Source organism: Carcharodon carcharias, chromosome 13 (assembly GCF_017639515.1).
Source record: "Carcharodon carcharias isolate sCarCar2 chromosome 13, sCarCar2.pri, whole genome shotgun sequence".
NCBI lineage: Eukaryota > Metazoa > Chordata > Chondrichthyes > Lamniformes > Lamnidae > Carcharodon > Carcharodon carcharias.
In genome coordinates, this window is record NC_054479.1 from 41,249,846 (window position 1) to 41,258,808 (window position 8,963).

An 8,963-nucleotide genomic window follows, 5' to 3' on the forward strand; every position below is an offset into this window, starting at 1 on the left:
TCCATTACGTACAGAATGGCAGGATTATTTAAAGTAAGCACTCAGCCAATTTGTGCAAGGTTTTACTAGCGAATCACAGTGGCTAAAGAATATTACTTCTCATATTCTTGTTTCAAGATGTTGAACTTTATGAATATATCTGCAGGCTGTTTCTACTGTATCAAACTAATGGAGTTCGAGGACGTTAGTGAGCAAAGGGTGGCGTGCTCTTGGTTATGTTTTGTTTCAAACATTTGCGGTTGGTGGTGGAATGGTCAATTACAGGGGCAATCAGTGAATGCAGCCCCTGTATCCCCCATAACAGATAATGAGGATGGACTTTCTCCCCCAAGGCTTCAATGCCAGACATCTTTGTACCATACTATAATGATACTTGTGGATGTTAAGCACTGTGTGCTGATGTAGAAAATAGTACTCAGATTGGATCGTAATTTTGAGGACCTGTCTGTAAAGCTACCTTAAAGGGAGCCAAGCTGTACCTATCAGGCACTGTCTGTTGGAATCAAAGCAATATTTAAATAACAAGAAGAGTAAGTTTAATGGAAGTGTGCTCACTAAACGAAATGCGTATGAAACTCTGCTAGTTGGATTATGTTAGCTGAAAAGGCATTTCTACTTTATACCATCTGCTGTGCTATGCAGAGCACTCCCACCAACATAATCTGTAACCTCAGATGGCCATGGAATCTTACAGTTCTCCCATTGGAAGACTAGCATGTTCAGACAAGATCAGCTAGAGCTACAGGTTCGACTGTAGTTTCCTGCAAGCTGAACAAGTTCTTGAGTTGGAGATTTAGCAATTCTGTACAAACTTGTCATAGGCTAATGTGGTTGAGAGCTTTAAAAAAAGAAAGAGTGTAGGCTAGGAAATGGCAGCTGGACAGCTTCAGGCTGTTATATGTGTTTGGTGAACTGTTACACACGCACAACCTTTCCCTGAGGGGGGCTTTTCTGGTCCAAGATACAAAATTTTTTAAATTATAACATAAAAACAAATGACTAACATGGTATTTTAAACAAAATACATTTCTGCTGCATGATGCCAATTAGCTCACTTTATATTGCTTCAAAAACATTGATATTTGTATTAGTATTTAGAATGCTCTAATTATCTGTATGGTACATGCAAATTTGCCTTCCTAAGTGCAAAATTGCTTTTGCTCTTGATTGTTTCTGACTCTTCAACCCTCATGATTAAAAAGAGCAGGATTGCAATTGAGTGATTGCAATTCCCTCCCTCCATTAAAACAAGGGCCTGAATTTTCATGTAGATGGAGGGAGTCCCCAGTTCAGCCTGGAAATCCCACCGCCAAACACAGCCCCCAATATTTGCCTGCAGCGAGACGTTGAGGTAACAGGGACAGATTGTATTTTGTATATCCATGGTTCACAGAGGTAAGAAGTGCAGCTGCCTTCAGACAGATCCAATTTTCATTAATGGAATGTCCAAGACATTTCCTGTGCACTTTAGATCTGTCAGGAGAAGGTCTAACATTAGCGGAGTTCATTGGAGAGATAGGATACCCTTTTGGAGAAGTAAGATATCCTATTGAATATGGTCCCAGGGCACCATTGGAAGAGGCAGTGTTCCCTTTGGGATTATTAAAAGCGGACAAGAATGTGTGTAAAAGTGTATAAACTCATTGCAACCATCAAGCTCATTGGAACAGTCAATAAACTGTCAAAGGAGCTGGTGAGGGAACTGTCAAGGGAGCTGTTGAGGAATCTGTCAAGGGAACTGTCAGGGGTGCTGTCAAGCTGTCAAGGAAATTAAATCTCCTGCCCTTTAAATATTTGAAAAAAACTATCTGTAGTTTTTTAAAAATTCAGTGCTTGCTATTGTATTCTATCTGTGACATAAGCTTAAGGGTTATAATTATAGGTTTAGTGCTGCATGGCTGACTCCACAACCTACCATTATCACAATGGGGTACCTGTCAGTTCATAGTCCGAATGACAGTACCAAGTGGTTATAAAGTCTTGAAGTCAGACTATGAATACAAATGCTTGTTGTTTTAAGGGATTAAGTAGTTGAAGGAATTTAAATGTAATGAATGGGTTTTTAATCAATGATAGTGTTTTTCTTTGAATAGTGAAATCATCAATTCCTTATTTTATTTCCACTCAGCATAGGTTCTGAGGTCTGCCCTAGGTGGACACCGGGTGAGTTAGCATGGAGAGTGTAGGGAGAAACGCTGGTGGGGATATGGGTTGGCATGAGCTGGCATGAGTTGACAATAAGTCATTATAGGGGCTATGAAGGGCCATGGAGGAGTGGGTAGAGGGTCATAGATTGGCATGGAGTGGTTTAAGGGGTGGTGAGGGGCATGAGGTGGCATGGGTTGGCACAGATGAAGCATGATGAGTGTGTGGAGCAAGAGGGTGTGAGGGGTTGAGGGCTAGAGGACTGTTTTTTGTTTTGTTGTGCTTTTTTGCAGCTGGGACAAAGTGCCAGGGCACCCATGCCAGCCTCTGGTCCAGTCCGCCTCTGCACCTGGCAGCCCCTGTGCTGCCTCCAAACTGTTTACGAGGTTGGTGGGCATGACTCCCAGTGTACCCCACCCACCTAGAATGAAAATCGGAACTTCCAGAGCAGGTTTGCAGGAGTGGGGTTCACAGAGCTGGACATTCATCTGACCCTGTGCTCCTGAACCAGGATCGAAAATTCAGGCCAAGATGGCAGGTCATTTGTCTCAGTAATGTTTGTGAGAATTTATAGTATGTGAATTGGCTGCTGTATTTTGTTACATAGCAACATAAACCACACTTCAAGAATAATTCATTGGCTTTGTAGTACTTCAATAGAGCTTGAGGTTGTGAAACCCTAAATAAATGCAAGTTCTTAATTCTTAAAGAGATTCATAGTGTAGATGCTGTAATGATGTTCCTCTTAGCTGATGAATTTAATACCAGGGGTCACAATTAGGATATCCAACTCTGGACCAGTGGAGTGGCAGAAGTGGGTTCTGATGAGACCGGAGGAGCAGTCTGCACAGAACCCCACTCTCCCTAGACCTGTCCAGACCACACCCTTCCCCACCCCCTGGACCCGTCCAGATTCACCCTTCTCCTCAGGCCTGTCCAGTCCCTCCCTTTCCCTTGGGCCTGTTGGGCCCCCCGGCCTGTGCCAAAACCAACTCCACCCCGGACTTGGACCTCAGAGCGCTGCCACTGCTAGACCCAAATTCGGACCGCCCTCCACATCCTGAGTCAGGCCTGAATGCTGGCCCTGCAATAGAACATCCCCTTTCCTGGCATCAGACTCCCCGACCTCCCCCACTGCCAAAGCCAGGGAGGAAGGTGCTGGTCAGTACTGCTGCTCCCCTTGGCTAATTGACTGCCTATGCGCATTGCACTGGCTCAGGACTGCACATGGACCATTTGTCCCAGATTCCTTTGGGCAGTGAGTGAGGAAACTGCTCAAGGTCTCCTTTTGACACTGCCTGAACATTTTTGGTACAGTGCATGTGTACTGTACTGCTAAGTATGCACAGATACCAAAGATGCTTGGGCAGCATCAAGAGGAGACCTTGAGCAATTTTCTCACTTGCTGCCTGGAGGAATCTGGGACAAATGGTATCCAAGGAAGACCAAGCAGGATGAGAAGCCAAATTCCAGGACAATCCCAAAAATTCAGCACAGTTGGTTGCCCTTGTCACAGTCTCAGAATAAGAGGTTGACCATTTAGAAATGAGATGAGGTGTTCTTTTTATTTACTCAGGGGGTGGTGGGTCCTTGGAATTCCAGAGGACTGTGGGTGCTTAGTTGGTTAACGTATTGAGTCTCATCATTTTTGATTGCTAAAGGAACATACTGAAGACAGACTTCAATAGATTTTTGGATGCTAAAGAAATTAGGGGATTTGGCAATGGTGCAGAATAGTGGAATTGAGGTAGATCAGCCATGATCATATTGAATGGCAGAGTAGGTTCGACAGGCTGAATGGCCTACCATTGCTCTTATTTCTTATGTTCACTCTTTCTCAGCAAGACTGTTTAAAAAAAAGTTAATCTCACACTGCAAAACTTGAGAATCATAAAATAATAGGTTAACAATGATGAGATGATAGGAATATCATCATCACTACATTTAAAATATCCTCAATTCAAATGAGGAAAAGTGTTTATTCTCTACTTCCCAAATATTTACTTTATCATTTATTTCAACAAATCAACCATTTGTATTAAAACTCACCCACACTCCTCCACTTTCCAGTATCTGTGATTCCTTTTGGAGCTAGGCCCAGGTCATTAATGATATCATAACAAATCATAACAATATATCTGATTGGTTCAAAAGCAAGCCTGGAGCCAGTGCAACCAATCAACACTAACATTATGATTATTTGACTTAGTTGCAGTATAAATTGAACAGGTCAAGCTTTTAACACTTTGAAAAGAAGCAGCAACTGTCTAATGAGATGACTCGTTGGTAACCCAAGTTTTAAAAATAAATGCATGATCATTTCTCAAATTCATCACATACATAGAATACTCAATGAACAGCTGCATACTGTAATTTGTATCCTAGTGAACATCTTCATGACCCCACGAATGACTTATTTTTGTCACTTGCAAACAGGAATATTACAATTACAGTATTCACTCAATAAACTCCAGTGCTTCTCTTGGTAATCTCATTGGACAAAGAAGCCCGATCCTGGGTCTGCAAGTCAACCACCAGGATGCCAAAAGGTTATTGACCTGGAACATTGACAGGAATTTTCCCAGCCCCTTTCCGAGTGACTTAAGGGGTGGATTGGGTTGGGGTGGGGAAGGGTTGCTGGCATGTGGGGAAATTTAGATAGGGCCACATCAGACCCATTTCCAGGTGTGTTTTCCCTCCACCACATGGCTCTTGCTGTAGATGGGCTCTTAGTGGCAGTGGCTACCAGTTCTGTAGTGGCGGCTAGCCAATTATGGTAATTATAAGGGCAATGAGCCAATATTTATCCATTGTAATGAGATCTTATGAACAATGCAGAGGCAGCCCCACCCCGCCGTCCCCGCCCCCCCCCCCCCACCCCCCCGGAAGGTCTGCTCCCCCGTGATGAGAGGAGGTGGCTTCACAGCAGGAAGTCAGAGCCTCGTAACTTCGAAGGCTCTTGAAGATCTCACCAGCAGCAAATGGCAAGGCTGCTGTATGTCCACATTGTGGCCTAGCCATTGAGCCACAAAACTATGAACGTGAAGCTCTGACTTCCTGCTGTGAAGGTGGATGTGTCCGATGGCCATACGCAGTGCATCCCTTTCCCACCAGCTGCCTGGGATTCAGCAGTGCTCCCAATGGTCTCTCAATGGAGTGGGCCATGATTGCCTGGCCATGCGGGTGGTCCAGGGCAGGGAAATTAAGCAGACTCCTCTCATCAGTGAATATGCAGTACGTCACACATAGGGCAAGAATTTTTACCTTGGTGGGTGGGCATGTGCTGACCCCCTCGTGCATAAAATGATGCACGTTGATGTTGGGTTAGCATCCTGAAGTCAACATGCAGATCACATGATATTTCGGTCAGTGGGCGTGTGCCGGAGTCAGCAGCGTGCCCGCCGACAATGAAAAGGCCTGTTAAGGCCATTAATAAGGTTATTGAAACAAATTTTTTGCTGCCCATCAAACCTTACGGTTGATGAGCAGGCAGAAAGGCCAAGCGGCCTTTGCATTCTTTTGGAAAACTCATCCACGAGTGGGATGACCTTTCCAACATCAAATAAAATTGCATTTACAACATGTCCCTGCTCATGTGACAGACAGACTTATACGAGGAGACATCTTTTATAACATTTTTAAAACCTTTATTTCTAATTTTTAAAATTCTTCATCTCCCTGAGGCAGTTCTGTGCCTCAGGACAACTTTCAAACACTTACTCGCGCACATGCGCAAAGTTCCCCGCTCACCCTACTCCCCTGCCCGCACTTGCAGCGCTGAGTGCTGTTGCTCATGTTTCATGCTGGGCGGGCCTGACTTGGCCTCCCAGCGTGAAATCGTGGGCGGCATTCGGCTTCCTGGCCAACCCCGCCCGCCCCCGCTGAGCCCGCCCGACAAGGGCAGAATTCTGCCCCTGGTGTTCAGGCAAGGTCTCCATGAGGAGAATCAGCCTATTCAGGCCAACAGCAAAGTACAGGCTTGATTGTAATTTACAGCAAACTGAATCATTTACAGGCAGGAGTCATGGATAATGGTTATTATTGTTATTGGCCCAGAAAGTTATAATGGCATGGAAGAAGGCCATTTGGCCCATTGGGTCCATGCAGGTTCTCTGTACAGCAATCCAGTAAATCCCGTTCACCCTCTCTATCGACGTAGCCAATCAAGTTTATTTCCATCAAGTACCCATTCAATTTCTTTTTGAGATCATTGACCGTCTTCACATCCACCACTTCATAGGCAGAGATTTCCAGGCCACAATTTGGTGCATAAAAAAAGTTCTTCCTTACATTCCCCCATTGAATTTCTTTTCCAAAACCTTAATCTGTCTTTCCTAGTCCTTGTATGGTCAGCTAATAGAAACAGTCTTTCTTGGTCAGCCTTTACTAGACCTGTCATAATCTTATACTTCATATCCAGTCTACTTAGGCCCCTCATAATTTTATAGACCTCAATTAAATCTCCGCTCAACCTCCTCCATTCCAAAGAAAACAACCTTAGCACTGAGGGTCTACCCAAATCACCTGTACCGCAGCAGCCCAAGAAGGTGGCCTACCACCACTGTCCCTCCATAGGCTCCAACTTTGTTGACAAGCCTTTTATGTGGTATTTTATCAAATGCATTTTAGAAGTTCTTGTACATCACATCAACCAGATCACCCTCATACATCGTATGTTACTTCATTAAAAAATTCAATCAAGTTGGTCAAACAAGTTTTGATTTTAACAAATCTGCACTGGCTTTGCTGAAGTAATCCATATCTGTCCAAGTGACTGTTAATTTTATTGTTTCTCAAAGCTACCGCTGGGCAACAATTTCTCTTGGTACACACTCACTAATATTGCTTTCCCACAGCGGAGCAGAAGGAAGGCTGTGTGACAAACAGATACATCCCATGAAGAGAATGATAAAACAAGACATAATGCATGCAGCCCTTAAATGTACTAACTTAGCTGAAACTTAACAACTAAAGTGAGCGCTTCTCAGAAATCATAGACAGGCATAGATATAACACCTTGCTATGAAATGCAATAAAAACTGCAAAGATGTAAGCCCTTCGAGTTGGAGGGAGGGTGTTGTGATGGGTGAGGAATTGTGGCTGTGGATGGGGCAGTGATTGTGAGGCTAAAGGATTTGTTCTTGCCGAGAAGGCTACAGAAGGAAATTTCAGCTGCTTCATTTACAGAATCACAGAATCACACGATGCAGAAGAGGCCCTTCGGCCCATTGAGTCTGCACTGACACGTAAGAAACACCTGACCTATCTACCTAATCCCATTTACCAACACTTGGCCCAAAGCTTTGAATGTTATGATGTGCCAAGTACTCATCCAGGTACTTTTTAAAGGATGTGAGGCAACCTGTCTCCACCACCCTCTCATGCAGCGCATTCCAGACTGTCACCACTCTCTGGGTAAAAAAGTTTTTCCTCACATCCCCCCTAAACCTCCTGCCCCTCACCTTGAACTTGTGTCCCTTCGTCACTGACCCTTCAACTAAGGGGAACAGCTGCGCCCCATCCACCCTGTCCATGCCCCTCATAATCTTGTACACCTCGATCAGGTCGCCCTCAGTCTTCTCTGCTCCAATGAAAACAACCCAAGTCTATCCAATCTCTCTTCATAACTTAAATGTTTCATCCCAGGCAACATCCTGGTGAATCTCCTCTGCACCCCTCCAGTGCAATCACATCCTTCCTATAATGTGGAGACCAGAACTGAACACAGTACTCCAGCTGTAGCCTCACCAAGGTTCTATACAACTCCAACATGACCTCCCTACTTTTGTAATCTGTGCCTATGTTTACAGAGATTTGCAGTTGAGAAGTAAAATGCCAAACCGATATCAAAACAACGCTGGCAAAGTTGCAATGGCTGCAAGATGTTCAGGGCAAGGATTTATCACTCAGCATGCGGGCGCGGGCCCGACGAGGTAAAAAACCTGCCCATAAAAGTGATTGGACACAAACTTCAACATCCATATGTTTAGGTGACTCATTCTGATTCATGGGCATTTTGTCCGGATTTAAAAATCCGTTTTTATTGAATTTAAATCCTTCAGCTCCCTGGGGCAGCTCTCTGCCTTCAGGGAGCTTTAATTCTGCGCTCCCCAGTGCTGACTTCAGTGCTTGCCTTCATCCCGCACCACCACCCCCCAACCCCACCCTGGCAGCGCTGAGCCTTTCAGCACACGTTTCACGCTGCCTGGCCGTTAATTGGCCAGCCAGTGTGAAATCGCGGTTGGGGGCTGAATGTGGGTGGCGGTCTGTTCCCCGGCTACTCCTGGGCCTGCCCATCACGGCCGCCTGCCAACCTGAAAATCCTGCCCCAGGATTCTGTGTCAGGTGACATTTGGAGAAGCATCTACAATACTCCGAGTGACAGATATTTCTTCTTGCCTGTCAGAATGTACATTACAAGGAGAACTGGAGATATTAAGCAAAGCTGTCACTCAGAATATGTTAACGCAATACTCACTTTCCATTCATTCCATTTAATTTCACCCTCAAGGCTGAAATCTTGATTAAATGTGCAACCTGACACCACGTGGAGTAGTTGAAAGAAATAATATTGATTGAATTAAGTGAAGCTAGATAAGATTGTAAAGGGGAAAAGACAAAATTAGGTTATACTGAGAAGGTGGACTGAAGTAGGTTAGGAGGAGGTACCTATCATAGCATAGACTGGAGGGGCAATTGGCTTGTTCCTATCCTGTAATTTCTATGGGCAGAATCTTGCCCTTTGTTGGGTGGGCTCGGCGGGGGTGGGTGGGCAGTCGAGAAGTTGATCGACGCCCGCGATCGAGGCCGGAAGCATG